Here is an 8,036-nt window from a genome sequence, read left to right as displayed (position 1 = left end):
TCTTTATGAGAAATTAACTGCTGAAGTCTTGGATTTTGCTGAATACAATTCAATATTATTTTATTTAGATCTGTGCCTAAAATATTGTAAATCAACACTTAAAGCATGTTAAACTTGTCACAAAATAGGCAAAACATTTTAAATTAATGTCAGAATAAATTTCAAAGACCTAAGATTAGTCTTCTATAGAACTACAATTTCCTCATTAAAAAGATTCAAAAAAATAATGTTTAAATTTCCTCCTATTAAAAATAATGTAAAAATCACCTTGGCAATGCAAAATCCAAAAACATCTTTCAGAAATATTCCTCAGAAAAAAATGCCTTTTGGTGCTAAACTCTTTAAAGATCATCTCCATTAGCACCTGGAAATCTTGTCATACATCCAATAATACTTTTGTACATGAGCACTGATATATCCTCCACAAACGCCAATTTATTGATGTAAATGAGCTGCATTCATTTCAGTTCTGCACAAGTGCAAATCCTTCTGCCTGTGGCACTGTAGAAAAATGTCGCCAAAGTAGTTATTTTTAGGTAGTTTATGTGAATGGATTTGCACAAACATGAGTGGAAAGTGAAGCATCTCTGGAACAATTCTTACATGAGTGATCTATGTCCCAGTGAGAGACCAGGGAGAGCACGGCATTATACTGTTTTACTGTTCATGGAAAGTTGTTCCTCAGAAGGATTTTGGAGGCAGTACTTGTTGCTCATGAAGCACAGAGAGTGATAAGTTAATTGCATCACTAAAAAAATAGAAGTCTAGGCTCTTTGGAGCTTTGTAAACTTGATATCAAGCTGAAGTTATGCTCTTAAATTAATTTTATCTGGCAATGTAACACGGGGGGGTTTTGTTCATTTGGTTTGGTTTTTTTAATAAGGCAGAAGTGAAAGAAAATTACTTCAGGTAACCTGCCTAACATATTTAGTCATAACAGCAGGAAAATACGCCTAATCTTTGTATTTCAGCGCATCTTACCAAGATGTGTGCACTAGATGAATATACATTGAGTAGTATAAACTATATTAGCAAAAAAAAAAAAAAAAAAAAGAAAAACAACAGGAAGTATATGTATATACGTATTTTTCTATGTTTTATGTTTTGGAGCTGCTAAGAAATAAAAATGTGATAACATAGGATGATCCTCTCAAGGGGATACTGTCTTTCAAATTGCTACTCTGTGATACCATTTCACGCATGGAAAATCCCTCATGGAGATTGGTTTTTTCTCCTGGGAAACAGAACTGCAGGATAGTGGGGTAGAGATAAAAACCCTATTGTTTCATGGGCTTCTGTTCTTACCTTATGTGGTTTTATGCAAGAATAGAAGCTAGTGAAATTAAGCTACTGTGGAAAGACTGAAATATAGTTGATCATACTACTTTACTTATTTTTCTATCCTCTGTTTCTAGTTCTTTTGTATTCAGGACTCCTCCTCCAGTTCTTCCCTGATCTGTCTTTTGTGTCCTAGCTTTTTAAGGCATTGGTTATATTTTTACTGTGGGTTTATGACTCACAAGTTGCACAAGCCATTGCCTGCTTTGTTCGTGTATATTTTGGCTTTGTCTGTTCATGAAAGAGCTGGATCTCACTGCTGTGGTGGAAGTTTGCTCAGCAGAGTGCTGCAGAATGGCTTTTCTGCTCTCTCTGAAGATCTGGGATGAAGAACCATGACCCAGGGAGATTTGTTCTGAGCAGAATCTGAATCTGTAGGTGATCTCTCGTTAGTTTTTAGCCATGGTTGTTTTGATGCCTGGTACCAACAGCTGCTGAGGTGGGGCTTGGGAGCAGGAAATGTTTTTTGTTTGCTTGTGGTAGCATTACTCTAGCCTGTCAATGCACCCAAGGAATTTTTTCAACTATTACCTTTTTTTTTTTCAGCCCATCAGTAGGTACTTGTGTAAGTTTGCACCATAGGCTAGCATGTGCTGAAAATAAGCTCAGGTTATTTTTGCATTATTAAAAGTTTGTATAGTTGGAGTACAGGATACACTTCTCTCAGGATACACTTACTGTGTGATTTCATCTTTGGTATTTGTGCACTTATCTTTCTTCATTAAATATATATTTTTTTTTATCCTGGTGGAGTCATGCAGTTTTCTGATACATAAGACTGAAACTTAGATTCATCCTACAATTTGTGTCCTTACTTCAGGTACCTGCAATCATTACATGATTTTTCTTCATTAGAGAGGACTGTGTATACCTCTTTCTCTCACTTGACCAGGTACGGTAAGCACACACAATCTTTTTTCATTAATGTCTCTGTCTCAAGGATGTCTGTGAAGTAGTTGATCTTTCTTTATTATTGTCTCTCAGTGTCCGGCACTTGAACACTCTAACTTCATTGGACTGTAATTTTTTTTCTTGTCAATACAGCCTGGGTACAGGTATCACCTCCTATGCACAGCTGGATTGAACCAGAACACCTGGAACTGTGACAATTTAAAGCTGTCCGACCTGACTCCTGGAAGCTGCACCATGTAAGATGCAGGTTCTGTTCCATTGCCATCTGCAGCCTGACATGGAGGTGACTCCAGATGAGGGCTGATTGGCTCAGACATACTGACAAGAGTGCTCTGGTGAGTCTAGAGTCACCTACTGTGTCATACGGCTCTTCTTGCTATAAGGAGAGAAATTGGGAGTAGACACAGAGGACTGGAAATCATTGCAACTGTTTGTGTTCAGTGTCCCAGTATTTGTGAGCAATGGTGAGCTCTTGATTTGCTTTTGAACATTGCTTATTTGAAATTCTTTTTTTTAGTCTGATGATACATTTGTCTATACTAGTATTTCCTTGACCATGATACAGCAGAGCCAACAGTAGTACTACCAGTAAATTTTAAGAATAAATTTACTGTGGAGAAAGCTTACAGGGCTAGATGTCATATTTTGCTTTTAGGGGCTTACTTAGAAGTGTATTTATGTAATTCTTTATTTTTCTAAGTTGGAAAGAATGGAGAATGCTAGTAGCATGTGCAATGTACCATTATTGACTGTATTATATTAGAATTGGATTAGACTAGCATAGGTTACTGAAATTTAACCAGAGAATCAACCATATAATGGTTGTGTATAAACCCTCTTAATGGTTTATACTTGCCTCTGCACAAAAGTGCTAACTCTATAAAGTCTGTCAAAGGAGGCTCGAATTGGTAGTTTAAGATGTCTACAGCAGTCTCCGATTAAAATCTTACTGGTTACACATGATGCCCTACTAGGCGAATGGCAATTAACACCAATATTTTTCAGGGACCTGAAGGATTTGTTTTGTCAGGATTATAACCTGAATACTTATGGCACCTATTTCTGAGATATTGTTGAGGGCAGTAACTTAGAGGGTCCAGTGGCAGGTACAACCTAATTAGAAAAGATGGTTATTGGAAGTAATTAATGGACTATATTTTCAAAGTTTCTGGCTTTAGGGTTCACTGTAATAGGTACAGACCTCCACAGTAAGTTTAAAACACTTTCTCATTCAAAATAAAGGTTTCTGTTATCAGTGATTTTAAATAGTTAGAAAATGCAAATTTCTACCTAAGGTTGTGGATTTGATATTTCTTTCCCTGGGTCTGCAGATATGTTCTGCCATGGCAATGTTAATTATTGACCTTGTAAGTGACAGTCACATGCAACACTCAGTAATGTAATTACACAGTACCGAACAGGAGATTAAAGAAATAGCTAGAAAAATATTTTAAAAAAATAACTGAGGGAATTCAGATTACTCAGATTTCCAGTTTGGGTTGCAGGCATGACATGTAGCGAAACTACGTGAAATACACCTGCTCTTCATGATCTGCTGCAAGATAGTTTGTAGCTCTCCAGTATGAAATACAGGGCCCCAAGATGACTTTTCCAAGCTGCCATTCTGGGAAGTTGTATCTGAGTGGACTGGGAGGGAAAGACAGACTGGCACAGGCATTGCAGGCAGAGTCTGTCTGAGAAGCAAACAGAGCACCCCCGTCTACCTGCCCACCACCTCAAGCAAAACACAGCCGTTGGTAAGATTAGACACTACAAAAAACAGGCATAGTGGGAAGTACAAAGCATAGTAAGATCTGAAATCTTAATTTAACAAAATTCACCTGCTGTTAACCATCTTCTTTGGGAATAAATGAGAATGAAGAATGACAGTGAGATGTAATTCTTCATGTAATATTTTGCAGGAATTAGTTGATTTAGTTATGATTTAGTTACTTTTTTAGTTTTTGGCCATGATTTGACCATGAACCAAACAGATCTTTTTTTTTTTTTTTTTACAAATTTTAGGTTAACCTTGAGATACATCTGAATCATCTTTTCATGTTTATGGTGATTCATCTGATTCTAGCACAAATGTGCATTTGAATGTGCAAAACAGTGCTTCTATACATGCCTGATGAGCATTTCCACCAGCTCCTTCAGTACCCTTGGGTGGATCCCATCTGGCCACATAGACTTGTCTGTGTCTAAGTGATGTAGCAGGTATTTAATCATTTCCCCAAGTTGCACTCAGCCTGCTTCATTAGCAAACAAAATGAAAGCTGATACTTTATGAAATGTGGGTGGGTGACTGTGTCCCCAAAGCAGCTTTGAAACTCCTGGGAGGGCTTCAGGTAAATCTTCCACCTTGTTCCAAAAGTGTCTCTCAAAGGACACAGCAAATGCAATGTAACCAGCGTGGCTATAAAGCTGACAGGGAATTTCCAAAAGCATCTGCCCTGGGTGGGGAGCTGGGATGCACTTTCCTTCCCCTTCTAGAGAGCTGGTGCTAGTTGTCTGAATTAGAAATACCTGTAGGGTTGTGCAGAGAAAGAAACTTCTTTTCACAGCTGGTTAGTCTGCATGCATCTCCAGGCAAACAAGACCTGCAGAGGATGCAGGAAGATTTCCCCAAAACCAGTATATTTTGGGATGTGTGGATAACTGGAACCAAGTTATCCTTGTTAACAGCAGGACCCGAATATTTTTTCTTACTTTACTGTAGAAGGATTTCACTTTCCTCTGCTTATTACCTGTGATTCATGGTCTTACAAAAGAGTGACAAGATGGTGCAAAGAGATACTGTTTTTGTTCCTTCCCTAAGATCTCTAGATTCAGGAGTAGAGCAATTCCCACCTATACGAAAATATCTGACAAAACCAAAAACATTAAATGAAACCGACACAGGCCAATGGTTTAGCCCTGTGTATAGGCTTTGATACAAGACAGTGTGTGCCTTCCCTCACAGAAGGGATCACAGGAATTTATCTCACACTGGAGAAGGTGGTATAATTCAGGTTTTCACAAGGATATATATGTTTAAAAAAATGCAAATTTCAGGCAGAAAAAGTAGGATTCTTGTAGGAAACTAAGCCCAGAATATTTTCTTGCCTGTTAATTATACACAATGTCACAGAAGTTTGTGTTCTGAAATACTTTGCTTTGCCACAAGTTGCTGACTTACTTCCTTGTCCCTGAATAGCAATCACCTTATATAACTAAATGGGAAAAAGTCTACCAGAGAGGCTCCATGATGTCTTGGTGTGCTTTAAATGTTGCACTACTTTTGGATGAGCAAGCACAGCTTTTCCATTTTCTCACTTTGGATGGGCAAACCCAAAGGCTATCCTTGTTTCCAGGTCTAAAAACAGACTGAAATTACTACCCAAAAGTTTGTTTCACTTAAAAAGGATCTTGTTAATCTGTGAAAGTAGTCTACTATTTATTTCTTTGATAGCATTACAGGTGCTAGAAAAATAAATGCAATTTTTTGGGGGGTTTGGGAAAAAGAAAAAAGAAAACATTCTGTTTAGAATTCCAAGTTTTCATACACCTTATATTTTACAATGTTATTCTAAATTCTTCTGTTTTATGGCATGGTAATACAAGTGCAGCCTGAAATCAGTTGATGGAAATTAATGAAAAATTGCTACAGAATTATTAATGAAAAATTTTTGCAATATTAGTCATATTCTGATTATATATTAGTGAAAAATATTGGAGTCCTGGAGCTGAAAGTGCAGCAGCAGCATTCTTTTACTAATGATCCTTTGAATTAGAAAAAAGTTGTCACTATTTCACTATTATTTTCATTAGTAATTTTTACTTAGATAACGTGTTTTTCCCATGCCCTTCTGATCATCTTTCTGGGAAGAAAGCAAGCTAATTATGGTGTCAAAGCCGCAATGTAGAGGAATTCTCATTTTCACGATCCTTTTTCTCTCAAAAAGAATTTTTTTCACTATCTTTCAAATGGTAGGTACACATTAACTATCTAAATGAGATAAAAGGTTTGGGTCAATCAGAAGTTTTTACATATTCTAACAATTATCTTCTGATTATGCAATTTTTATTTATATAAATGAAGGTTAAAATCATTAAGTTCTACAAAACAAACAACATAAGTGAAATGGCCTAATAAAATCACTGCTATAAAGTTTGCTATTGTTATATGTGTGTGTAATAAATGATAATAGACAGAGAGAGAAATGATGCATTGAAAGATCAGATTAGGGTGACTGCCAGAAAGTCATAGTTTAAAATCACTAAGTATTATAGGAGAAGTTGCTATTGCAACTTGCTGTTATCATCCTTTGCATTAAGTATTTTTTATAAATTCAAACTGAAGATTTTTCTTCTTAGTCGAGTGAGACATTTCATTCATGTTAAACAACACCACATTTTTTTCGGTTTGTTTCTAATTTTGCTCTTTTATACTCCTCCATTTCAAATCACCTTTTACTCTCACTACAATGTTGAACATCTTATGGCCTTATGTTTATGTAGCTATACTGATTTGGTGTCACAGATCTTTCTTTCTGGACATGTATTTCCAGAAAACATAAAACATTTAAAACAAAACGAAACAATAAGTAGTACACGACTGATGGTTAGGGTTTTTTATTAGAGGTTTCTTTCTCATTTTAAATAGCATGGAATGTAATTGTTTCAAAATGTGTCTCTTTTTCTCCTGCCAACTCTGCAGGGATTTTTATTCCTGGGATTATCAAAAAGTATGGATGCACAATTACTTCTAGTTGTTTTACTTCTGGAGAAGAGCTAGTTCCTGGTCTGAGTGTTTGCCTTTGAGATGTTCATCAGTGGATGCTGCAAGATGACTAAAGTCATTCTAGAATTTGGACCCCATCAGCAAAGAACCAGGTGACCATAAATCACATGGTCAGATATTACATCAGCTTCTTATCATTTACTGGCAAAAACACTGTATATCCATAATAAACAATGGAATAATAAAAGCAAAAAGAAGCCCCTGATTATTTTTCACATTTTGGTATGAATCTGCCTCATCCGTGTTTTTGTGTTTCACTTACTGTCAATATTCTATCAAACAAATTCATTGAGCGAAGATCTATGGATTTTAGAAGGTTACAGGCTATCTATAGGGAATAAGAGCTGACACCAATTTGATTAATGATCTGATATAATAAAAACTTAGCCCCTCAAAATATATCAAATCTCGGGAAAACAAACAAACAAGCAAAACAAAACAAAACAAAAAATCAAACAACAACAACCACCAACATTGAGTTAATTCTAAATTGTCCAAATGTTCACCTTTTTTGTAGCCGGGAGAGCAGAGATGTTACGGTTAACCTCCTGCTAGGCACGTACACCAGATGTTACACTACTTAATAATGTTGCACTTGCACGTGTGTGGTGATCTAGAGCATCCAGCTCAGGCACTTGAATTTCTGCAGTGAAGCGTTGTATGCAGCAGCACGGTATTGGGTGCTTCTTGGCAGAAACCCAACTAGTGACATACTGAGCAGCTTACTGGTGAGAAAGGCTACTTGCCAAGGTATGTTTGAGCTCCCTCCCTTTCTGGCACTTAAGGACCTGAAAGAAGATGAAATTCTGATGCCACATACCTCGTCATCATTGAGAAGACCTTAATATTTTTATTGGGGGACAGTAGGTTTCAAGCTTTTTCTCAGCCCAGAAGGAGGGTGGGTACCAGCTACTCTTCCTGCTGAAGTCTGAGCCATTCTGCATGGTGGGCTTCAGGTATCCTAAACCAGAAGGAGAGCTTCCTTTGGTCATCATAATGA

The 8,036-nt window shown here is 36.8% G+C and overlaps 1 long non-coding RNA gene across 1 annotated transcript; it reads left to right on the top strand.

Annotated features, from left to right (window-relative positions):
• The first annotated feature begins 1,519 nt into the window (after positions 1 to 1,519).
• Positions 1,520 to 7,815, top strand: LOC110362727 (uncharacterized). Its single transcript, XR_010471437.1, has 4 exons — positions 1,520 to 1,712; positions 2,159 to 2,230; positions 2,383 to 2,585; positions 6,953 to 7,815. It is a non-coding gene; the product is annotated as an uncharacterized LOC110362727 (long non-coding RNA).
• The last annotated feature ends 221 nt before the right edge of the window (positions 7,816 to 8,036 follow it).

This window comes from Columba livia, chromosome 3 (assembly GCF_036013475.1).
Source record: "Columba livia isolate bColLiv1 breed racing homer chromosome 3, bColLiv1.pat.W.v2, whole genome shotgun sequence".
Classification (NCBI taxonomy): Eukaryota; Metazoa; Chordata; class Aves; order Columbiformes; family Columbidae; genus Columba; species Columba livia.
Note: the sequence above shows the minus strand (reverse complement) of the source record. Positions and strands in the feature narration are given on the sequence as shown.